The sequence below is a fragment of the Canis aureus genome, chromosome 2 (assembly GCF_053574225.1).
Source record: "Canis aureus isolate CA01 chromosome 2, VMU_Caureus_v.1.0, whole genome shotgun sequence".
In the NCBI taxonomy this organism is placed as follows: domain Eukaryota; kingdom Metazoa; phylum Chordata; class Mammalia; order Carnivora; family Canidae; genus Canis; species Canis aureus.
Window position 1 is genome coordinate 21841983 of NC_135612.1, and position 25787 is coordinate 21867769.

The following is a 25787-nucleotide window of genomic DNA, read 5'->3' on the forward strand; positions in this document are numbered from 1 at the left end:
ATATGCTTCACCAGTTATATGGAAATAGCATGTTTATTAGTGCAGCTAGCCTGGCCTTGATGTCATCTCAGTTTTACATGAAAAGGAAACTTTCTCCTCAAAGAGAAAATTATCGCTCACTCTACTGCCTGAAGTAAAGCAGCAGGAATAATGGGTCCCTAGAGTCACAGAGATTCCCTTAAATATCAGGGCCTGGTTCAATGATAGTTTAGCTAAGTTGACGCCTGATGCTTTCCATTGGGCCATTGCCACTGCTCAGCCTCCAGGTTAGATACACAAACCAAAAGCAGATGCTCTCAAGTCAGTACTCCCAGCCCTGATCAGCCCTCTCCTTGATGAACCTTGCTACATTTTATTGACACCTGGACTGTTGTTAGTGATCTAGTCATCTGGCTGCCACTCAGAAGATCTCACAGTGGCAGATTAAAGAAACTCTTCTTTAGCTCAATTGCAATGGCCCATTCCCTGATGAGACCAAATAGAATCTAGAAGGTAAGCCCTACATCACCCAGGTCACTGCCATCACCACCTGAATTCATTATCACACCAGATGTGGTAACAGAGACACATCAGAGACTAGATACACAGTAAATGATTTTATGTTTCAGATGCAGAAGCTACCGCGGTTTGTTAGATTTGTGATTCCTGCCAAGGTCGAACTATTCGTATTGCAGAGAAGGAAGACGCGCTGCTGGGGACATTGACCCTGTCTACTCCTGAAAAATTCAATACATCAACTTGACCCCCTCATGGGCTATTGCTATTTTACCATTGTTGAAACTTCAGTTTCCCATCTAACCAGCCAACTCTGGCCACAGCACTATAGGGCTTGAAATTCAACTGTGTTATGTTTTCAGCTTTTCAGTCTATTTAGAGTTCAAAAATAGTTTTGTCACAAAAAAAGTGGTCCAGATGGGCTTGGTCCAAAATGGGTTAATTATTAAGGTATTTGATGGACATTCCACATTCCCTACCATCTTAACAAATCTCTTATTGCTGAGCATCTGGAAAGTCTTCCTTAAAAATCAGTTTAAAAATATTTGACACTCTCTCCCTCATCCCTCCCAGTCTAGACACCTTAGTGAAGTAGTTTGGTCCCTGAAGGCCACTGTCCTCAGAAACATGTTCATCTTTTTTTGTTTGTTTGTTTGACTTCTGGGTAATCATCAGTAGAAAAAGAGTTGGGGTTATATGGATCTATTTTGAACATTCAGGATTCCCCCTTGACCACTCCTGGGCATGATGCTTCCTTCTTTTCTCTAAGTGCACGCAAACCCACTGTGTGCAGATCTTCCACCCGGCTCTCTGCTCCACCCCCATAGGAGTCAGAACAAATGGAACGCACACATCACCATCACGCTGATGCTCACGTGGCTTGCTGTGCTGTAATAAAATCCTTTGTCTCTGAAGCAGGGGCCTATGTTTTCTACCAGAATCCATGAAACAATAACAAATGTATTTGTTTGCAAGAAGGGTAAAAATAAATTTCTCAGACATGACAATTAGTGATTATTTGCAATTTTCTATCCTTAGGTCATTGATCTGAAATCTAGGTTGCTGAAGCTTTCTTAACACTAACAAAAGGGAATTTGAAGCTAATGCCTAAGCCTGACTCAATATGCAAATGTTAAAGTTAAGGAAAACTGCTTTTATTTTGCCCTCTTAAAACAAAACAAGTTGATGATTGGGTGTCATGCGGACTAAAGATAATTATCTATGAATGTCAGATCTTATCTTTTCTAAATTACAAATTTCATGATACTGAGAGATCCTGAAGTTGGGGGAAGCTGTTTTATTATTATTTACTCAAAATTAGTGGTAAAGAATTCAGCTAAGGGGTAGGTTCACACACCTTAATTTAAGATGTTTAAATTAAAAGACTTAAGATTCACATGCCTTATTTAAGATGCTGAAATTGAGGCATGGAGAAGATTATAATAAAATGAGGATTTAGTCATACCTGGATTTTAACGAGGTGTATATTTTTGTAAGAACTCTGCTTTTCAAAAGCAATTGCTCTTTTTAGAGCTAAGATTGAGCCATTCATTACATGTGTGCCTTTGAAGGAAAATAAACACCAGACAACTTGAGGCCTTGAAAAATGTCTAAAGTGCTTCCTCATTGCTGTTAAGGCTGTGTGGTCTTTCTCTCCTGCTGTTCACCACCCACTGGTCAGTCAACGACAGTCAATCAGCAAAGAATAGCAGCAGTAACCAACGGGAGAGAGCACATACAGTTTAAACTGCCAGCCCAGGAGCTGCCTGTGAAAGGCACAGGCCTGAAGAAATACATATTTGATTCCTATCTGGCTTCTGTGATTTCCATCTTCGTCAAAAATATCACATAAAGAATAAGATTCAATTAGAGAAACAAATTTTGTTTTTATCATTTTTTGAAGATACGCAGGGAAAAATAGTTTGATTCAGGACTATGGCTCAGCTCTATCTCCAAAATTTCCTGAGTGCCTCCAAGCCAAGTGATGACAAATGATTGCCTTGTTTGCTGAAGAGTCAAAATCCTTTGCTATAATTCTAGGGTAAAATCTTTCATTTCTTATTGGTTTTCCCCAGCTTTCCCTGACACTGTGAACTATGAACTTGGTTCAGCAGCCTGTATGTAAGGCACAGAATAAAAAAGGGAACTTTTGAGATCCGAAACAGTAATCACATTGACCTACTAATGAATGATTGTTTTAAATTTCCAAATACAAATATATATAGACTGTGTAATACAAATATATCTGGATACATATATTTATGCACACACCATTACTTCTACATTGTTTGATGAGCTTTTATTTGTACGTAAATATTAGCTTTTTACTCATATCTTTTTTGATCTTTTAGGCATATATTTCATTTGTTTAATGTTTCAAGTTTTTATTTAAATTCTAGTTAGCATATAGTGTTATATTAGTTTCAGGGGTAGAATTTAGTGATTCATCGCTTACATATACCACCCAGGGCTCGTCACAACAAGCGTCATCCTGAAGAGCCATCACCCATTTACCCCAACTCCTGTCCACCTCCTCTCCAGCAACCCTCAGTTTGTTCTCCACAGTTAAGAGTCTCTTTTATGGTTTGCCTCCCTCTTTTCTTGTTTTTTCTTTCTCCTATGTTCATCTGTTGTTTTTTTTTTTTTTAATACCACATGAGTAAAATCATATGGTATTTGTCTCTCTCTGATTTATTTTGCTTAGCATAATACACTCTAGCTCCATCCACATATGGCAACATTTCATTCATTTTTACAGCTGAGTAATATTCCATTGTATATAAACTCCACCTCTTCTTTATCCATGCATCAGTTGATGGACATTTGGGGTCTTTCCATAACTTGGTTATTGCTGATATTGCTGCGATAAACATCAGAGTGCATGTGTATCTTCAGATCAGTGTTTTTTATCCTTTGGGTAAATACTGGGTAATACAATCGCTGGGCTGTAGGATACTTCTATTTTTAGCATTCTGAGGAATCTCCATCCTGCTTCCCAGAGTAGCTGTACCAGTTTGCATTCCCGCCAAAAGTGTGAGAGGTCTCCCCTTTCTCTGCATCCTCGTCAACTTTTGTTATTTTCTATATTGTTAATTTTAGTGAGGCATATATTTCAAAGCTTATGTTAATTGATTTGTTAATTTCTTAATATGATTATTCTTCTATGCAATGTATGGTACAAACCACTTACGCTGAGTGTTGTGGAGAAAAAAGAAAAGAATAATATAATTACTGGAATCTAGGATTTTACAGTTAGAAAAGGAAAATAGTACAAGAACACTATGCTAAGTCAAGGTCAGATGTTTATATATACTAGAATGGAGACACCAATAAAAAGCATAAGCTTTAGAAGAGCCAGAGGTCATTTTTGGCTTTGATGTGAAGGAAGGTTCATGAAGAAAGTACAATGAAAGCTAGGGCCAGAGTGTTGATAATGAGGCTGGAATCAATCACTGTGTTGTTGATTATTTAGTTAGAACACTTGCCACAACTTGTACTTTATTTTCACTGTATTCTCAGAAATGTGCCTGATAAGTCAGATTGGTCCTATCTCAAAGCAAGTCAGATTTTCCACAGAATTCTAGGATTCTAGTTCAGAATTTTCAAACACTTTGATTATGCCCACAGAAATAAATGGGTTTTACATCATGATCCAGTATACTGGATTTTAGTATACATTAGTGTACAACTAAAGCAAAATGTTGACATAAAAATAGCTACTCTCCTTATTTTTGTTTTTCATTTTTATGGAGGTAGAACTCCTAGAGTGAAGCACACATATCCTAAGTGTGCAACTTGGTGAATTTATACATGGAGGTATATAATACCTTCATGTTGCCACAGCCTCAATTATGATATAGGACTTTTCTAGGCCCCAAGAAGTACCCTCATGTTCCCTTACACAAAACACTCCCCAAAGAGGTAACCACTATCTAGAATTTCATCAATAAACTATTTTTGTCTATTTTTGAATTTCACGTGAACAGAGTATCTGATTTCTTCCAATGAACATTATGTCAATGCTGTCTACTCTAATTTTTACTTAATTTCAGGTATATAACCAATATATTTTAAAGCTGAGATGTAATTCATATATGCTAAAATTTACTATTTTAAAGTATACAACTTATTGGTTTTTGGAGGGGGCCTGTGTGTCTTAGGACAAGAAATTTCCTGATTGTGCAGAGATCCAATTTCACCTGAAGGTGAGAGCTTAGGGCCCTCTCAGGTCTTTCCTGAGGATGTGCCCAGCCCTGGACACAAGCATAGTCCACTGTATGCATTTGGCCTTCTAGATTCCTAGAATTTTATCAGAACTTGGCAAAGTTTCCAATGGACATAATTTCTTAGATTTTCCTTTTAAGCTTTAGCCAGTTATTTGCCTCAGTTGTTGTTTACTGCATCGGGCATCTGTGATGTTCAACAGTTGCCTCTGATTGTTTTTAATAAGTGCCTAGGGTAAAAGCTGTTTCCACTGGTCAAGCTCTAATCAGGTAAATAAAAATCCAGTCTTATGAGTGGATTCTTCAAGAATTTGGATTTGTCATTCCAAATAATGACAATTCTCTGGGGATGTAGTATGAAAAAGCTCCCTCCTTGTTGGACCCCCTCCAGTGGCAGCCAGTCTGCTGGATTCACGATTGTGGCTGTTGTTCTGCAAGTCTACTGCAGGAGACAGAATTAGGGCAAGGTAAAATGCTACAAAACGACGTGTTTTTGCAAAGATCCAGCCAGCTCCTCAGTTTGCTGAAAGTCTTTGTTTAACTTTCCAAGTTGTGAAAAAGTTGATTCTATTTCATCTTTGTTTTTATTGCTTTTACGGACATTCTTACTTGATTATATTCCATGACATCACCTCAACATTTTTTTTTTTTACACGCTGTAAAATTTTTAGTCTTTTTGGTTGAAATAATGATTATCACTCACTAAATTATTTAATGGCCTACTCATGGGTTGAATTCCACAGATTGAAAAATCAGGAATCTAGTCACCTAATAGCATTTAGGTAGTTTTACTACCAAGAAGCATAGGATCCTGTAGAACACAAAAATGAATGTAATAGCCATAAATGAGGCTGCAAAGGATGTACTAGCATACAGAAAAACAAAATGTGAGGGTGTTGATACTGCTGGATAACTCAAGCTCTCAACCTCCACATTTGCCTTGATTATTGTGAGGCAGTAGACAAAAATATATTTGACTCGGCAGCCCTGGTGGCCCAGCAGTTTGGCGCCACTTCAGCTTGGGGTATGATCCTGGAGACCCGGGATGGAGTCCCAGGTCAGGCTCCCTGCGTGGATCTGCTTCTCCCCCTGCCTGTGTCTCTGCCTCTCTCTCTCTCTCTTTCTCTCTCTCTCTCTGTGTGTGTCATGAATAAATAAGTAAAATCTTATATATATATATATATATATATATATATATATATATATATATATATAATTTGACTCATTTTATCTATATGAGGCTATTTCAAGTCTCTACTTAAATTTTTATCTAAAGCTACTATTATGGGATGAATTTTGATGCCTAACCACCAGTACCTGAAAATGTGACAACGGGGCCTTTGAAGAAGTAATTAAGGTAAAATGAACCATATGGGTGGGCTCTAATCCAATATGACTTTTGTGTTTATAAGAAGAGGAAATTTGGACACAGACAATATACAGATAGAGGACAGAGCATGTGTGAAGACAGAGAGAAGATGGTCATCTACAAGCCAAGGAGAGAGCCCTCAAAAGAAACCAAACCTGCTCATACCTTATTGGACTTCTAGCCTCCAGAACCATGACAAAGTCATCTGTTGCTTAAGTCACACAGTCTATTGTATTTATCACAGCCCTAACAAACTGATACAGCTACTAAATACATATACCTAATTTGCCTATGCTTCTTTTTCTTTTATTTCATTTATTTTTCCCCACTTAATCAAAATAACATTGTCTTCAATGAAGTATTATACATGATAGGCATAAAGCCCTAAAACCACTTCCCCTCAAAAAAAAAAAAAAAAAAAAAAAAAACTACTTTGGCATGTATTTTGGAGATTAAATTAAGTTTTTTGAAAGACTTTACCTACTCAATGGAATTTTCTTGTGGGTTTTGAGTATATTTCAAATCCTGAATAAAATGTTAAGTTTACAAAAGCAACCGAGATAAACTTCTCTTTGTGGCTCCTCTTTTCCCTATCTTCTGAGACACAGCATCTACTCTATTTTTCTCTTAGTCTAGGCTACAAGCTTCATGCTGGAAGCAGGTTGTTGTGGAGGTGTGATCCCATTTTCTTTGCTTGATCAGTACCCTTGGGTTGCTGAACCTTAGTGCCTCCGATTCTATGCTGTATCTTTGTACAAAGAAGGATCATTTCCCTGGTTTGATCGGCTCAGGTGGTTTTAAATCTATTGGACTAGTGAGGCTGTTCATTTGGGTCCAAACCCTGTGCTCCATTGTAGAGTGAAGACCGGATATGTAGAGGTTTACCCACTTTTACTGTGACCTACAACCTGCCATGTTATTCCAACTGAGTTCAGTATGAATGCCCAATAGCTTCAAGGCTTTTAAGGTCTATAAATCTCAACCACAATACAAAGAACAGAATCTTTGCACAATCTTCATGCATGCTGAGTATAATTTATGTGGAAATTATTTTAAGCAACATTATTTCAAAGACAAAAACTTTTAAACAGTCAGTATTTTCTTCTCTATAACTGTTTCTTTAGCTGCTTGTTTAGGATATTTTGGTGGGAAGGACAAATTGTTTTCCTGTTGCATAGAGCTGATTTGTCTCCCTTCATGTCATCGTGATTTATGGGATTTTTTTTTTCTTTAATAGCTCAGACAAGTTATGTGCAGTGGATGTGAAAACTTAGCAATGTTTAAAGAGGATCATTTCCACAAGTCCAGATATTTTAGAAATGAACTACACCAAGAAACTAGAAATAAGCATGTCAGCAAACTATTAAGCTTTTATTAAGCATGCTAAAACTTTATGTACTTATTTATAACATTTGTATCAAGCATGTGTGAGTTGTTGGTTGAGAAACTGACATTTACTGTTGTGGTTGGCTATGACTCTATATACCAAAAGAGATAAATGACTTCGTTTGAAATGTCTCCTATATAAATAAATTTTGATTAAAAACACTCAAAGAATACAATAAATCAGTAACAAATAAATTATAATGCAACCTCTGGAACTTGGAGATGGTATACATTTTTTTACTATCACACCAATTATAGGTAATGTGGATGGAATGAGATTTCAAAAAGTTTTATCCTAATATTGGAAAAAAAGTAAATACTAGTTGTACTGAGTTATTAAGACTTGAAAAACAAAAAGGCATACAGATACTCTGTTAATATGCATGAGAAATTATATAAAACACCTCACATTATTTTGCTTATGTTTTGATTTCACTTTTGTCATTAATGCTGAAAGAACTACATTCTATTCTTAACCCTCTAGGCAACAAGGAATTCTTGATACCTGTTTCTATCACATATAAGCTGTCTCAGGAGGGGAGTAAGGTGCTCCCATGCTGTGAAGCTTCACAGTGGCTAAACATCCAATTCTAAAGATCCATAGGCATCTGCTTCATGTTCAGAAGCCTGTAAACCAAGTGATAACCTGTGCGTTTTTCCCTCTCTGAGCTGGGAATACTTCAGCAGAGTTTTAGCAGCCAAGGGACCCTGCCTAATATAATGGATATATTCTCAATCTATTTTGACCAGTTGTGTCCACTTGGAAAAAATAAGACCCGTGAAAATCCAAATTTGGAAAACAAAATTAAAAAGTGGATAATTAAATCCTCAAATAATATAGCATTAGTTTTCTTGAATAGATGAGCCTAAGTGAATTTTAAAATGCAACTTGATTCAGTTTGAATTCAGTTAAATAGGGTACTGGGCATTGAGGAGGATACCAAAAATGTGGTAGGCAGGGTTGAGAAATTTTCACTTTAATACAGGGACAGACCCTGCAAGCCTAAGCAATCAAAGTGTAAGATAAGGTGTAGCATTGCACAGAGTAGACTGGTAAAGTCAATTTAATTCAGGAGAGATCTGCTTACATATTTGATGAGACATTTGGTCCAAATGATTTTTGGGATCCCTTCAGGTTTCTGCATTTACATAGTATATGTACTGCAGATATTTAAAAAAGGGAAAAAAGTAGTGGCTAGTTAAAAAGGGTTGTTTATTTGATTTTAAAAATGGGAAAAGTGCTCAATTTGGGTTTTAAGAAAATGCAATATTTGGACTGATGTCCAGAGAAAATATCTAGTTGTAGAGAACAACAGAAAAGCAAAAAGGTAGAAATAATGTTGCATGCATGTGGAGGAAACGGTGGTGGTTTAATGGAACAATCATGTGTTTCAGATACTGGGGAGACTTAAATGATAAGCTAAGAAATTCTGATTGGTTCTTACAGGACGGCAAGTCCTATGCAGAAACTAGAGGAAAAGGGGGAGTGTGTTGTGAAAAGAAGCATTTTGGAAAATTATCCAGAAGGGGTCAACAAGGTAAATGAAGGACCGTGGAAACCAATTAGGAGGATACTGCAGAAATGAGACACCAAGGAGCAAGAGCCAAGGTAGTTGCAGTGGGCATGGAGAAATGATGCAAACAAGCATCAAGATGTTATTGGAAGTATGGAGTTATGTTGAAGAATTCTATTAATAATAGCGCAGAGGCCTGAGAATACTCAAATTCTGTTCAAGCTCCTTAGGCTTTGAATAGCTAAACATTTACATCATAGTTTTCTTTGCTCTATGTCCCCAGATAAGAATTTTAGCTTCAAACTATTACAAAGAGAATAAACTGACCATGGCTATAAGGTAGAAGAGAAATTTGCTGACAGTAGATTTAGTACCCTAGAGAATTACTAGATAATCTAGAACCAGGTTAGTGTTCTGCTAAGAACTAAGAAGACTGAAACTACAGTTAAAGGAGAAAGAGTCTTTTTTTTTTTTTTTTTCTGGGACTTCTTACTTCTAGGTACATTCCTTTGATAAACTCATCCACCCTCTTGACTTAGATCAGCAAGTCCAGGAACAGAGCTTGTTGCAAAGGTGGTCAATATCCCCTTAGCCTCAGTAGAGACAAAGCAAGGAGAACAGCTTAGGTTTCTAGACAAGTCTGGGCATTGGAGATGATGGGCAAGCAGACAAGGAGGATAGGGGTCCTCTACCTTTGCCAAGAGCCAGAGTGCTGAAGGTCCTACCATCCTTTCCTCTGCCTGGAACTTTGCAGAGATAAAGACAATAGCTTTAGAATGCGTAGTTCCAGATTTGATGGGCCTCACACGCAAGGTGTACACAAACTACTATGCCTCTCTCTATTAATGTGTTCCCAATCAGAATTCATTGCCTAACCATCCTTCATCAACACTACAGTGTACACACACACACACACACACACTCTCTCTCTCTCTTCTTCCTTCTCCTGTAGTTTCTCTTTTAGCGAATAACATTTTTGTCCACACAATTTTTCAAGACCATAGTGTAGTTAGCATATTTAACCATTGCCTTTCCCCATTCCACCAGCCACATCTAATCACCATGCCCACGGATTCTTCTTCAAGATCCTTCCTTATTCAGAGCATCACCACTACAGAATTACCGGTGCCTAGATAATTGGAATTGCCCCTTATGTGGGGGCATTCTGACTTCCATTTCTCCTCTTTGCAATCTAGTTTCTAAATTGCAAATCTTTAAATCATTTGAGTATTTCATCTAAGAAGGAATTTAAACTTTTCTGCATGGATTAGGAAAACTTCTCATTTTCTGTCTTAGCTTTGATGCTCTGTGTTCTAACCGCTTTAAGCTGGTGTGACCTTTTTTGTTTCAAGCCTGTCGCATAAGTGGTCCCCTTCTCCTAAAAACTCTTCCCACTCTCATTACCTGGCTAATTCTTACTTATTCTCCATTATTCTTACATATTCTACATTCTTCATTATTTCATTGTTCATTGTAAGTAGAACTTCCTCCAATGACATCCCCCAGCCATTTCCTCACCTTCCCCCCAACCCCCGGGGGTTTAAGCTAGATGACCCTCTTATGTACTGTCACAGCCTGCTGCACTCTACCATCGAAGCATTTGTTTCTGGTGTATCTTTGCCTGTTGACCTGTGGTATTTCTTTGAAACTCTAATCTCCTATAGATGCTAATCTGTAAAGCAGGGATTGATAATATCTATGGTGGTTATAATGATTGAACACCTGTGTAGAACCTGCAGTGTAGCAGCAGCAGATTAATAAAGAGTAGCTATTATCACTAAGATTTGCTATTCTATCCAGTTGGTTATAAAGACTGCCCTATTCCGAGAAATAATGCATGAGGATTTGGAAACAGGTAGAGAATGAGGAATAAAGAAATTAACTAGAATAAATGGAAAGGTTGGCATTGGCTTCTTAAATTACTTCTTAGACACACTTCATTACCAGTTGCTCGAATTTAGTGCAGCAAAAACCTTGTCTCTGTTGGGATGCATCATTTGGAGAGATGTGGGCTTTCCAGCCCAGCCTGATATGGTTGTCTCACTCTCATGTCTGTCCCCACCCTGTTTGAAAATAAGTCACTTCACATTCTCTGGCTCAATAACCTTGTCAGAGGGAATGATGGATGTAGGATTGAAACAACCCACATACAATCACAAAGAACAAGGCTGAGAATAACACTACAGCAAGTAATTAAAAACAATTCTGCTCCCTTGGAAACCGTCCTCTGCCTCCCGTCACCCTGGCCTGTATGTCTTGGCAATGTCGGTTTGCTGGCTGCCCTTCCTGCCAGCTCACTTTGGCTGGCTTTGGCACATGTGCAGCTGGCAGTCTTTGTCCCTATTACTGAGCTCCTCTTCAGAGCTGCCAGGCTTTGGTCAAAGGCTACAGGGGGCACTTTGAAGCCCTTCCAAACATTAGGGCTTATGGTTGGGAGGTCAGTTTATTATGATGTGCACTTAATCCACTTTTTTTCCCCTGACCTGATGTATCCTAGGTGATTTATAATTTTATTTCAGAATAGGGGTAAAAAGAAAAACTTTTTTTTACCTGCTTGAGAAGAGTGCAAACTCTACCTTTGTTCCTATGTCATGCATTCCTATATATCTCCAAGAGGAATAAGGCAGGTATATATATCAAATAGATATAATTTTAGCTAAAGCTACTTCCTGAAACATTTAGTCAGAGATGATTAAAACCAAACGGCCAGAATATCCTGTTGTACATGGAGTTTCCTATTTGCAAGCTGGTTTACAAATGTTGTTTTAATGTTGTTTTCCACAGGATCTTAGTCAGTTGTTTGGAAAATAAACCAGCAACTATTCTCTATAAATAACACAATCTGCCCTATTCTCCACTGCTGGCTATGGCCCAAATATAAACCCTTTAGGACTGGGAAGGGGAGAAAATTCTCTCATGGTGTTGCTCTCAGAATCTGACTCAGATGGAAAATTGAACTGGTGATTGCTGTAGCATTCAGCTAACTCCTTCCCTTTTGTCCATTTTCCTTCTAGTGTCAGAACCCAGTGAACAATGTGGTTCTCCAAAAGCAGGAATGCTGAGGACAACTGGATGTCAATGCTGCAAAGCCTTCTTTCTGCCCCACCCTCCCAATTACACAAAAGTACAACCTCCTGTTTGTTAGAATTGTCTTCCTCCACTCCTGAACACAAGCCCCTTTCCTCCTTGAGGGATGCAGGCTTGATTGTGTGCGTTTGTCAACATATTCATCAATGAAATGTTTATAAGTTCTCTACAAATATTATCTGGTCAATTCTGAAAATACTTCAGATGGGTTTTCATCTGAGCATGCTTTATAAGGGTTCTTCTATGATCCAAAGCAATTTTCAGACATCCTCATCACTGATCAAATCTGGGGTAAATTTCCAGTCTATTCCATCACACATTTACAGTCTATAGGTTAGGCCTGATTTTCACAGTATGGGGGAAGATTGTACACAATTGAGCCACTTTGGAAAGCTTTTATAGTTTTTTTTTTTTTTTTTTGTACCAAAACAGGAGGTCACTGTTAGCGAATGACTTTTATCAATGGCATTCTCGCTTCTCTGTTACCACAACAGGACCCTACATATTTTTTCAATAATAGTTTTTTTCATAATTTGTTGTATAAGTTTTTTGGTATAAATAATATTGTAAACTTCTTGAAAATAGTGACTTCTTTAATTTTTATTTCCATAATGCTTAATGCACAGGAGACACGTAAATTCTTATTGAAGGGTTAGATGAAAACCAAAACAGCATAGAAACCCCAAGTAAGAGCCACATGACATGAAACTACAAGTCTTCCCAAATCAAAACAAACTTATCTATGGTTCTCTCATGTACTTCACTGTGCCAACTTTATTGTAAAGCCTATCTGTTTTAAGAATGACTATAATTGCATTTTCTGTTCTCAAAAGATTTTCTCATTACTTACAAGAAGCTGCCCTAAGCTTCTCAGCACACTGTGAATTATCTTTGTTTAGTCCTCTGGCATCTTCTTGAGGATCCCTCCTTTGAGGAACAATTGCTATTAGTTCTAAACTGGAGAGATGATTAAAAACAACAACAACACCCGGCTGAAGTATAAAATAATTGATGGGATGACTACCTCCAAGATTGGTTGTGATGGGGAGGGGAGAAAGCTGGAATTTTTAGAAAACTTAATTGTATTCTTTTACAAGATTTAGCAAGCTGACAAATGGCATCATTATAGCAGAGTGTTGCATTGAGCTCCATTCACCCTTTAGAGCTGGCTAAGAGCCCTCTGTAGACAATGGGCTGCATATAAGAAATGCACAGATGAGTTTAATCATAGGAGCTGCATCTGGCCCAAGCAGAAATCTCTTTCACAGTAATTGGCATATAGTTAGGACTGGAGCAGCAGATGTTGCTTTGCAGTTTGAAGAATCTGATCTACAATCCATTGAAAACATGAGCCTTAACTGCAATGGTTGGACCTTCAGTACATGACCCATTCAAATAGATTCTGAAGTTCTGGTCCTCTTTCAGGTTAGCCCACATATCTCTAGCAAGACAGGAATCTGTGGTAATGTGTTGCTCTTGGCCTTCAGGGCTTTTCAACAAAACAAATTTGACAGACAAAGCTTACTTCTATGTAAATGTGGGTAGGGCAAGGGAGATGTGGCTGGATTATCCCCTCTTCATCTCTGAATGAATAAAAACTGAGTTCAGACAAAAATAACACATTTCCTGCAGCACATTGGTTTTCTTCTCTCATTTAGGAAATGAACCAAACAAGTGGCAACAGAAAGTTTTCTTTGCTTTGGGGCAGTAAGTAGGATTCCAAAGTGTTAACCTCACTGCGACAGAACCATGGGGTCAGTATTAAGGGAAAGAATCACAGAAAGCTTTCATACAGCCGACCTGCCAATGGCTGGCAAAGCTTCTTATGCCCACATCTGAGCAAGTTAGAGATCATTTATCCAGAAGACTGGTGTCAGACTCTAAAATCCTCCCACCTCCCCACTAAAGTGATGCCTTCAGGATTCTCTCCCCAATTCATTAGAGCTATTAAAGTTTATTTTGATAAACAAGAGTAAACTATCTGAAAAATAAATGAATAAATCTTAACTAATGGACATAATAAGCAATCAAATTCTCTCATCCAACTCTTCAAAACTTTTTACTTCTCTATTTATAATTTTTGCTTAAATTTTTCCCCCAGAACTCTGATCATCCTTATTCTATAAATGAGGTCCTATAGACCAAACATGTTAAGTGATTATCTCATGACCACACAGAAAACTAGGAGCCAAACCAGATCAATAACTATATGTTTCCAATCAAGTGTTTTTCTAACTTCTTCCTCATTTCCCTCACCCAAAATAATCAACTTTCTCACAAGTTACAGATATCACATGTTTTATTCTATGTATTTCATAGGTTTCTTTCTTTAAGATGACAGATTTGAAAATGGCAAAAATAAAGTGAACATTCTAGGACCTATATAACTTAAGTTCTTTGTTTCACTCCATTTCTTGCTCCCCTCCCTTCTTCCTCCCTACCTCCCTGTTCCCAAATATCCGCCATTTGCCAGTCAACTACTATGCATTGGTCAGGTCTTCTGATCAATTAACAATATTTTTTTGCTGCTAGGGAATGATAAGATGGGAATTTTTATAATAGACATTGATAATCAAAGAATTATGAGAGGAGCAGCAAAGATACCATTAAGCCCAAAAGATTCTTCCTCTCTTAGAAATGGTGATTTCACTGTAGAATAAAATAAAGCAGATGGTGAGAACACACACAGAACTAATAATTGATAAATGATAACAGCATCTTGTATTATGACACTGATTTCCAAAAAGGCATGTTAGCAGAACTTCAAGTGGAATAAGAAGGTAGAGGGAGCACTCCCGGGATGGGGAGTAAGAAGGTACCTGGGAGCAGTTGAGGGATACAGTTTCAGAAAGAATACCAATCAACCAACCAATTCTTAGATAGGTATCTTAACTTTTTCTACTTTTAGTGATAATAAAATGACCTTATCTGACCACTCTGTGTGTCTCTTCATAACTTTTTCTATGCTTTGATACTGGCACTAGACCACCTATACTGAGAATGACCAGGTCATCTCTTTGGTTTCCAATCACAAGGCTGATCTCCTTGAAGCCATTTCTCCACTAATCAAGTCTTCTCATATAGGAGTGCAAAGGCCGAAGTTGCCCCCGAATCACTTGGAAAATATATTGCCTTCAGTTTTGCTCCAGTTCTAAATAGATCAGATGACAGTGAAGAGCGAATGAGCTATTACTCTTTGTATCTCTCTTTTACTCAATGCCTGATGGCTTGTCAACATCTACCACTATAATGTAAATTCTATGGGGGCAGAAACATATCTCTCTTGCATTTTGTTTTATTCCCAGCATATAGCACAATGCCTATCAGAGAGAATGAAAGAATAAATGAGGAAATGAATGAATGACCAAGGGGGAAAAAAAACACAAATGAAATGTTCAATGGGAGGATCTATAAGGATCTGAGTCATTCATTCATTTATTCACATCTATGTGCCCTTCTACTTGGATAAACATTTTTCCTTTCTGTTGGGAATCATAGTTTTGTGACCAAGCATTGGCTTTCATCATGTAGATGTAGAGGTTTCTTCCTCCAAAAGACCCAAAGGCCAATCTCGCATGAAAAGCAATCTGTGAGCTTGCTGATGGCTTTTGATCACTTCCAGCTACACCACTGGGCTTCTTATTTTGGTAAAATATGCCTTTCCTAAATCATTGTGACAAGCCCACAGTGAGCGTTTGCTGCTGACAAAGGATCAGATTCCAAGACAGAGAGGGACTATGCGGAGCAGGAGGAGAACATTTGCATCTCAGGATCAAAGCCAATGGACTGTAACCACACAGTCAACCTAATCCACTGAGGGGGACAGAGATCACCTCCAGAGAGGAGATTTTCCTTCCCTGACAAAGTTAGGACAGCAGGTGCATGAAAGTGCACAAGGACACAACCATAGGAGGAAAACCAGCCTGGAAATTGGACAATGGTTCTGGAATATTTGATTACCATATATCAAATTTAGCTGGCCAGAACATTTATTTTATTATTTATTTGTACACTTTCTCTTGTTCTTACAGAAAAGATCTAAATTGGGTGTGCTAGAAAATATTTTTATCAGGAGTTAAAAACTATATCTGTTATTATAGGAAGATTAACGAGTGGATTGTTTGAAATGTATTTGTGTTTTAGAATGTTTTTGCATTCATATTTCATTTGGACATCTTTTCTGTTATAGGAGTCCATGACATTACAGAATGAAGCCACATTCTGATTCTGATTTTGAAGACCTAACCTAATTAGAACTCTTCTTTATTTACACACATTTCAAAATTTTTCACACACAATTATTAGCCCAAGATTTGCCATCAGTTTTAATATCTCAGTAAATTAGAAGGTAATTAAGTATTTTGGTTAAAGAAAAAGTGTGGTTTTAAAAAATGAATGAGGAGGAAAAAAATAATGTGTATATTTACTAAGTTAACAGTGGAAAATATTTTTAAGCAATAGTTGATTTTATGGAACCAGTATTGTGAAGTGTTTACTTTTTTTATTTTTTAAAAAGATTTTATTTATTTATTCATGAGAGACACACACAGAGAGAGAGAGAGAGAGAGAGAGAGAGAGAGAGACAGAGACAGAGACAGAGGCAGAGAGAGAAGCAGGCTCCATGCAGGGAGCCTGATGTGGGACTCAATCCCGGGACCCCAGGACCACGCCTGGGCCAAAGGCAGGCAATAAACTGCTGAGCCACCCAGGGATCCCCTTGTGAATTGTTGATACCAATTTGGATCAACCGTTGGTTCAATTTCTGCACACAGATGAAATAGTCACTTTGTACCACATACCAGACTTGGTATAAGCCATTCAATTTTTATGGATGTCAATATGACCTTCACTTCATAAGTAAAAATATGAAAAAACAAATATACAGAGAAAAAAATAAATCACATTCTCATAAAATTATCAAACATTCAACAGTTTTCATAATTTTGCCTCACTTGTTTTATCTTTTCTCCCTCCATTTTTTCTGAAGTATTTTATAATAAATCCCTGTAACATGTCCTTTTACCATTATATACTTTAATGCACATTTATAAAAAATATGGAAAATTTCTTATGTAACTGTAATCCTGTTATCATCCATTCAGTGTCACCTAATGGTCTATATTAAAATTCCTCTAGGTAAATACTCCTCAATCTTATTTGAATTTAAAACTTTTGGGAAAAAGGAATTTAAAATAAAAACAAAAATGCCTTCTTACCAACATAAAAATTACTGAACTTATATTTTTTAAAAACCCCATTCATTTGAAAAGACTGTGAAATTTGTTTTATAAGCACTATCTATTATGCACTGAGTTCAGGTTTGAAACCACATAGCTTTTTTAATAGTGTAAATATTTGCATGACAAATTGAATGTCATTTATATCAGTATCCAGACTACTTCTCCATTTTTCTCATATTTGCCTCATATAAAGTCATGTTTGTTTTCACAAACCTTTGAAAATAATCCACAGACATCACTGGTGTGTTAACTTCTGAGAAGGAACTGAAGCCACCCCTTCCAGCCCTATCTTCCTGCTTGTTCCATGTTTGGCACTATCTACCATGGGAATAATATAGCATTCCAGTAAAACATGGAACTATAAGAAATGCCAAGACAGGTCAAAAAATATGGAGACAACTTGCCTGGTCTTTTTTGGTGTCATTTCCAGTAGTCCTAAGCTTAAAAGTAGGCTTTTAGCTCTGCAAACTGGCATCAGAGAGAGACTGCCAAGATTAACAGCTTCTCTTCAAATAAACCAGAAAGCTTCTGAAGATTCAAAGTAGCAGCATCAGCAAAAGCTTAGTGTGCCAAGCTTATTATACAATACAGTTCCTGCTTTCCAGAAGTTAGAGTCCTATGCAAGTTTTCATTATGACTACATTGAGATTTGTGTAGCTAGGAGGAACCCACTCTTACTCTCCAAAGGATGAAATCTACTGGGAAAGGGTAATCTCCATTTTCAGCTCTGCATTTCTGAAATTTGGTAGGCTAATAAAGTAAAAAGGTAGAAACTCTTTAGTGTTGAGATTTAGATATTGTGAAATCTACCCTTTAGAAAATCTTTTATAATAAAATGTGTACTTATTTAGGATATTGGTTTATTTTTAGACTTGTGTGAAGAGCCCACACCTGTAGTTGGCCTTTGCCACATTCATTCAATATTTACTTTGTTCCTATTTTATACAGTAATATAAAGCATGTCCTAAGTCTACAAATCTAGATAAGCAAAGTCCTTGATCTCAAATGGCATACAGTCAATTATGAAATACAACTGACTTAAACAATGGTCACAGAATAATAGAAGCAGCTAAACCCTGTCTAGCTTCTCACTGTCTTGCCTCATCTTTGTTGTTACCCTGATTCCACACTGCTACCTGACTATGAAAACCTGTCTTTTCACTCAATGCCTGGTCATGCTCTTTGTATAGTGTCTGACATTTATTTTTAGTCCTATCCTTCCTGGTCCTGGCTTACTGTTCTGTCTCTGCAAGTCACTTCCACCTACAGTCTAGACATGAACCATTTGAAGTCACTTTTAATTCTGTGATTTACAAATTTGTAAAAGCATGGGGGAGGACCAATAGAGGCATATGTCTTACATAAAAGTTAGAGTCTGGATATAGTTCTTTGCTGCAGAAGTCTTCATGGATCAAGTTTGCAAAACAATATCCAGTAAAATGGGAAAATGTTTAAAAGTTTCCAAATAAGAATTTAGAAAATAATTAATAGCATTAAAGTCCCTATTAAAATGGACTTTAAAATGGATGAGAAAATTCCAGCACCAGAAAAGCATTGCACATCTTATCTGTGTCAATGAACCTAACTGAGGGAGCAGTCTATACATTTTTGCTTGCAATTAGCCTTAACACAAGGGCTTAATGCTTAAAAGCCAATTTTCACCATCACTAATTATTAATATTTCTGTTCATCATTGCTATTAGAGTTGTGACATTTTCCTGCTAAATGTGGTTTTGTTCCTCTCTTGGCTTTTCTTACTATGTCCATTGGAAAGAAAAGAATAAAAGTGGATCAACGTGGCTAAGTGAAATAAGTTAGAGAAGGAAAGATAAATACCATATGATTTCACTTATACACGGAATCTAAAAACCAAATGAATAAAACAAAGAACAAAAAAAGACCCATAAATACAGAGAACAGACCGATGATTGCCAGATGGAAGGGGAGCAAGGACATGGACAAAATGAGTGAAGGAGAGTAGAAGATACAGGCTACTAGTCATGGAATGAGTAAGTCATAGGAATTTAGCATTGGGAATATAGTCAATAATAGTGTAATAGTGTTGTATGGTGATGGTAGCCACACTTGTGATGAGTATAGCATAAATATAAACTTGTCAAATCACTATGTAGTACACCTGAAACTAACGTAACATTGGTCATCAGCTATACTCATATTTAAAATAAAAAAAAGAAATTCTGTAATATGCTATGATATGGATGAAACTTAAGGACATTTATGGCTAAGTGAACTTAAGGACATTATAGCTAAGTGAAATAAGCCAGTCATAAAAAGACAAATACTGTATGATTCCACTTATATGAAGTAGTGAGAGTAGTCAAAAGTCAAAATCATAAAGACAGAAAGTAGAATGGTAGTTACAAAGGTCCAGGGGGAAGGGATAATGAAAAATTATTATTTAATGGGCAAAGTTTCCGTTTTATAAAAAGAGGAAAAGAGCCGTAGAGATGGATGGTGTTGACCGTTGCACAGCAACATAAATGTATTTAATACAGTGGAACTGTATACTTAAAATAGTTAAGGTGGTAAATTTTATGTATATTTTTACAATAAAAATTGAAAAAGAAAAAATATATCCATGTTAAAACTTAGTAGTTGGTATATGACTAATATTTTTCATTGGAGTTCAGTTGTCTAGCTCTAGCTCACATTCAAATGAGTCTAGAATCTCCTGATCATTCCCAAGTTTAAGAGTAACACTTTGGTAAAATGTTAATGAAGAACGTTCAGATCATTTTAACTCGGGCTATACAACGAGGGTTTATTGTTTTACTTAAGAGGCACTACATAAGTAATGAAAATTGTGCTTGAATTTTTACAAGAAGGAGAAGGGAAAGAGGAATGTGGCAAAGGTGGAAATAATTGCTAATGAAGAGTTGATTACTATTCCTTTTTTTTTCACGGTGCATAATACAGTTGAAGGAAAAACTGTGGCTATCATTTCCAATCTTCTGATCTTAACTTCTTTCCATAGGTGACCAATTTTAAAAGCAGAAACTTCCAACAGTTTCTATAACACACTGAAGTGTTTTTGTGGGCTAGAAGCTAGCAGGAGCCCAACCAAGTGTTAAGAAATCATTCTTCTAATTTGAGGCCTCTGGTTGCTCACTGCAGCATGGGTGCAGAAGCCAAGCCAAACAACAGTGAATTTTACTGGAGAAGAAACAACTTTTCAGATTTTAAAATTAGATCATAAGTTTTAAATTAAGAATATCATCCAACTTCTAGAAATTATTACTAACATCTATTTTTTATGAAAATATAAAATTGGAAGGAAAAGAAAAATGTCCCCTTCTCAGCTTAGTGGAAAGGGATCCTGGCGTGGTGTATCAGTGCTGCGCATTCATCCAAGCCCTTTGCTCATCCTGGAGATAAGACTGTGACAGAAGTTCCACTGATCCAACAGAGTTCTCTGTTCAAAATCTGTTACCCATTCATCTGAACAAATGAACTTGCTACTTACTCTCCTGGGTAACAGAAAAGAACTTTAAGAGGTTTAAGAACTCAAAACCCCAACTATTTTGTTCTGAACACATAGGCTCCCACAGAAGAGTGCTTTCTAGATAATGCCTCATTGAGTGCCAGTATACTTAAATCATCCATAAACATTATAATGACAGTTGAAAGAAAATTGTTGTCAATCCTTAATTTTCTATCAGCTTGCTCTGTCCAGCAGTCATAATATCTCTGTGAGTTATGTTGCCACTAAAAAAATTACTACTAAGAACTCAAAAATATTGTCCAACTTGCTTCTCAGAAGATGATCAATGATGAGTATCTGTGAAGAGACATGGTCTGCCAATTAGAATGTTTTGTGAGGTCTTCACTAAACATTCAAAGTTCCCATCCCTGATTTTTGTCAAAGAAAAACTGGATGACGTTTAGAGTTACAAGCTGATAGATATTTGGAAACTAGGGTTTATTTACTTGAGGTATTTTTTTATTTCTTTGCATACAAAAGTCTTTACTTGGATATTTTCTATTATGATTTGCATAATCATACATAAATTGTTTAAGAGTCATACAAAATTTTTTATTACATAAGAATTATTTAAGAATTATATAATTATTTAAGAATTATATAAATATTATTATTTAAGTTAACTGTATAAGAATAAATTAAGTTAGATCATTTTACTCCAATCAGGATTACAGCTATATGCACCAAATAACCAGCTCAAATACTTATTTAGAAGTGAGAGATTCAGTTGAAAAACACTGCCTGGCTGTGAAGAGGACCTTGATGCTCTAATAAATAGGCTGTTAGGGTGAGTTCCAAAATGGTGTCACATGCCACGGCCAATCAGAGAATGAATGGGTTTGACCAGGATTACAGCTGGGCAGTAGATAGTGCTGGGAGGCTGCAGAAAGGTCAAAGAAGCAGGATATGCCTAAAAATGTTTGTCCTTGTTCCTTCTTCTTTAAACACCTTGTCCCTTACTTCCTCTCTTCAGTCACCTTGACCTCCTCACTAAAGTTGGCTGCTAGGAATTGTGCTGGTTTCTTGGCAACCACCCAGTCTTTTCTATCCCATAGCCATGTTCTGGATGTTTTCCCTCTGCCCTGCAGTTCCCTGCCCTAGCTTCCACAGCTTCAAGTCTTCAGCTCCACAGTGATGTCTTCTAGCTTTCCCCTGTACTCTGGGGGGGGGGGGGGGGGGGGGGATACTTTTAAATAAATAAAACTGTATGTATTTGCACTGTTAAATTCTTTTTTAAGATTTTATTTATTCATGAGAAACACATACGGGGGGGAGAGAGAGAGAGAGAGAGAGAGGGAGAAGGAAGCAGAGACACAGGCAGAGGGAGAAGCAGATTCCACACAGGGAGCCTGATGTGGGACTCGATCCCAGGCCTCTGGGATCACACCCTGGACTGAAGGAGGCGCTAAGCCGCTGAGCCTCCCAGGGATCCCTTGCACTGTTCAATTCTGATTTTTGTTTACTCCCATCTCTGGAAATGCCTAAACTATTTTTGCCCCAATTGTAAACTAGTTTTTACCTGCCACTGTAAGTCTCACTCTAATTTTTGTGGTGGTTTTTGGTTTTCGTAATTCAATCCCCCAAGCCTTCTTGATTACCCTGATGAGTTCTTATTTTCTGCCTCCTCTTCATGCATCATTTTTACTTCTACATCATGTCCGTGGGGTTGTGGAAACAACTGACAATGTGGATGCCCTAAATCAATTGGTTCAACCTGGATCACTGGCAAGTTACCTTAAACAGTGACTTTATTTCTCCTTCTTTTAGATTTTTCATTTGTGCAATGGATGAGTCAGAACAGATGATCTCTAAAGTTTTACCCCCAAATTTCCATGACTCTATAACTACTCCTATTCCTCTTGCTCCTCTTGCAGCTCAGTTTTTAATGTTCATTTGGTGACAACTCCATCCTCCTCCCAACCTCTCCCCTGAGATACTGAATACCATTCATCAGGCTGTAATTAATTTAATTTAGATGTCATCTCTTTAAAAGTGTTCTTGAGGGAATAGAATGTGGCCTACTATGTAACTTATCCAAGGATAGATTCCATCAGGGTTAGTTCTATCTCCTTGTATTGATTCCTAAAAGTTCCAGTAGGGCCCTCCCTGGACAGCCATTGCTGCTCCAACATTTCTGTCACATGTATCATCCAGCTTTTTAGGTAACATAGGTTTTCCAACAGAGCATTTTAAAATACCTTGAAGGAGCCCTAGAAATGCAACTTAATATAGATGCAGTCTATGAAGTGAGCTGTCATCATAAGGGAATAAATAACTTCTGCAAGCAAAGTGGCTACATGAAGAAACAAAGGTTACAAATACCTTTGTCAACCTCATCAAGGAAAACAGTCATATTTGTCCCTACAAACACAAGGAAACTCCAAAATTAGAACTCTACCCATGAATACACATATATACTTGTATAGGCGTGAAGAATGATCAGTAGGAAAGAATGATATTTCTTTGCCAAGTTACAGTTTGTAAAGACAAACAAGATTGGGCCACAGAGCCATCATTTATAATATTTGCTGAAGATGTAAGTTAAAAATCTTACCAGTTTTTCCTCTCTCTTCATTTTATAACTTAGGACCAACATAGTAGACAATGCTTTCTGTGTTTTACTCATTATTTTGGAAAAAAACAATTTTTGACAAATAACTTTTTAAAACTAACCAAAATCACTGCTTCCTATATACTACCAATAATTTCTGCTCTTAGAAAGAAATGAAATACAGTAAGAATAACTAAATAACATAAATTTCTCCTTAAGATATAAGAAATGTAAAATTCTTCTTCAAACATAAACAAAGGTGCTATTTTGAACTCAAAAAAACCTTTAATATTTTATTCCTTATAGCATAAATATGAACACTTTGGGCACTTCCCTTTCATACTCTAACCATGAAGAGACAATAAATACACTTAATGCTTCTGGAAACCACAATAAGATGAGAGTGAATGAGGAGGAACAAAATGTCACATAGTTCAACTTTGAATGCCATTAATATAGACTACGTATTTACTCACATGACACTAACCAGTCCGGAGAGCTTGCTTTGACATTAAATTAGAGATTTTAAAGGCTACTTCAGATAAAGGTGATAATAAATAAAGACAGAGTGGTAATAATGTGGATAAAAATGTGCTTGAATTTACCATTACACTGATGGATGGATTCTATTTTTGCTGGGAACATTCATAACACTATTTCTGTCCAGATAGTATAGGAATAGAATTTTATAGCTGTGTACCAGCTGTTCTTAAATTATATACTGTGCATCGATAGCTCTTGAGGTCTTATTAAAACACGGATTACTGGGCCCCACTTTCAGAATTTTTAATTCAGTAGCTAGTACTGCTCACCCAGGAACCCCACTTTGAGAACTGCTGCTGTATAGGATACCGAAAAGCCACTTAATTTATCCCCCTGCCCTTGCACAGGAGATGGTGAACAAACCAGGAGGCATGACTTATGACAACTGGGCCCCAATTATATTCATTACATCATTAATGATCTAATTTTAAAAGCAGCCATGGGTCACAGGTCAGGGACCTTATGGGCAATATGAAGAACTGTCTGAATGTTCGTTCCTGGTCACAGGATCAGATAATAGATTGTCAATAGCAGGTCTGCCAGTGGGAGTTATGAGCTTCACCTCCCTCTCCCTGCCCATGGAGGCTCTTCAGGGAAGCTGTTACTCCTGGTGTCCTGTGGGTGCCACAGCTCTCCCAGCACTGCAGAGAGGAGACTTACGCCCGAGAGAGACTAAGTCTAAGTGATGGAAGGACAATGGGGGTGGGGGAGTCCATGGGAGATATTGGCAAACAATAGAATTTCAGGAAAAGTTGTGAGGAATGAAATGAGAGAACTATTACCATTGCTCATTTTCGAAATGCTATACAATGTTGGGAAAATCATTTCACCTACTTGAGTGTGTTTTCTAATTTGTAAACATGGCTGGGGAACATCTCCACTGCAGGAGATTTTGAAGATGAATGAGATAATAAATACATCTGTATTAAAAAATGCACTATAAGTCTAAAAGTTAACCTTTTCAAATATTCCCAGATATTAATATTTCAGTAGCTAAAGCATTGCCTAATTTCTCACTGATATTCTTCTATTCAATAAAATAGGCCCTTGACACTGTTAGAATAACACATTCATCTCTACTTCCTTCTAGGCTGGGGCACAAATGTATTTTTGTTTTAAAATTTTTTATCTTATTTTTTTTTTTAGATTTAAAGTATCTCCACACCCAACTTGGAACTTGAACTCACAAAACCTGAGGTCATGAGTTGTACACTCCACCAACTGAGACAGCCACGCACCCCCTAATTTTAAAAAGGTTTTAAATGTGCTTTGTAAACATTGGTCATTTTTTCTAAATGTTTCTACTTTATTATCGAGTGAAGTGTAGGACAACCAAGTATCTGGTGCTTTATTTTTACTTGACCTGTCATATTGATTATTCACTACTTGAACTTCTCTCAATTTTTGTACCATTCTTTCTGAATTAGTTCCTTCCTTGGATCACTCTTAGTTCCTCTACTTGTTTGTCTTCTACTACCCACACTTTATTTTTTTTTTTTTTTTACTACCCACACTTTAATTCGAACTTTGTATACTTTTGTTTTTAGCTCCAATTCTCATTCTCTAAACTATCTTTGGCAATCTTTTCCCATCTAGTATAGACTGTGTGTCTCTGTGCACTTAACAAATGCATATTTAAAGCCCTAACTTTCAGTGTGGCTATAGTTGGTAATGGTGAATCCAAGGAAATAATTAAGGTTAGATGAGGCAACAAGGGGAGGGGAGACCCTGATCTACTAGGATAGCAGTTATAGGAAGAGACACCAGAGAGCTTGCTCACTCTCCATGTTATACACGCAAAAAAGGCCCTATGATGACAGAGTGAGAAGGTGGCCATCTATAAGCCAGGAAGAGAGCCCTTAAACAGAAATAAAATT

At 37.1% G+C, this 25787-nt stretch overlaps 1 long non-coding RNA gene across 20 annotated transcripts in view; it reads left to right on the top strand.

Moving 5' to 3' along the window:
- Nucleotides 1-14735, top strand: part of LOC144294167 (uncharacterized) — a 256798-nt gene extending 242063 nt beyond the window's left edge. For 5 of the 20 annotated variants that reach the window (XR_013361601.1, XR_013361619.1, XR_013361618.1 and 2 more), the window contains 2 exons: nt 8921-9082; nt 12002-14441. This is a non-coding gene — a long non-coding RNA (uncharacterized LOC144294167). Of the gene's footprint in view, nt 1-608; nt 1502-8920; nt 9083-12001 lie in introns of those variants that run through there. The other 15 variants (XR_013361649.1, XR_013361660.1, XR_013361651.1 and 12 more) reach the window with 8 other exon arrangements.
- Nucleotides 14736-25787: the final 11052 nt, after the last annotated feature.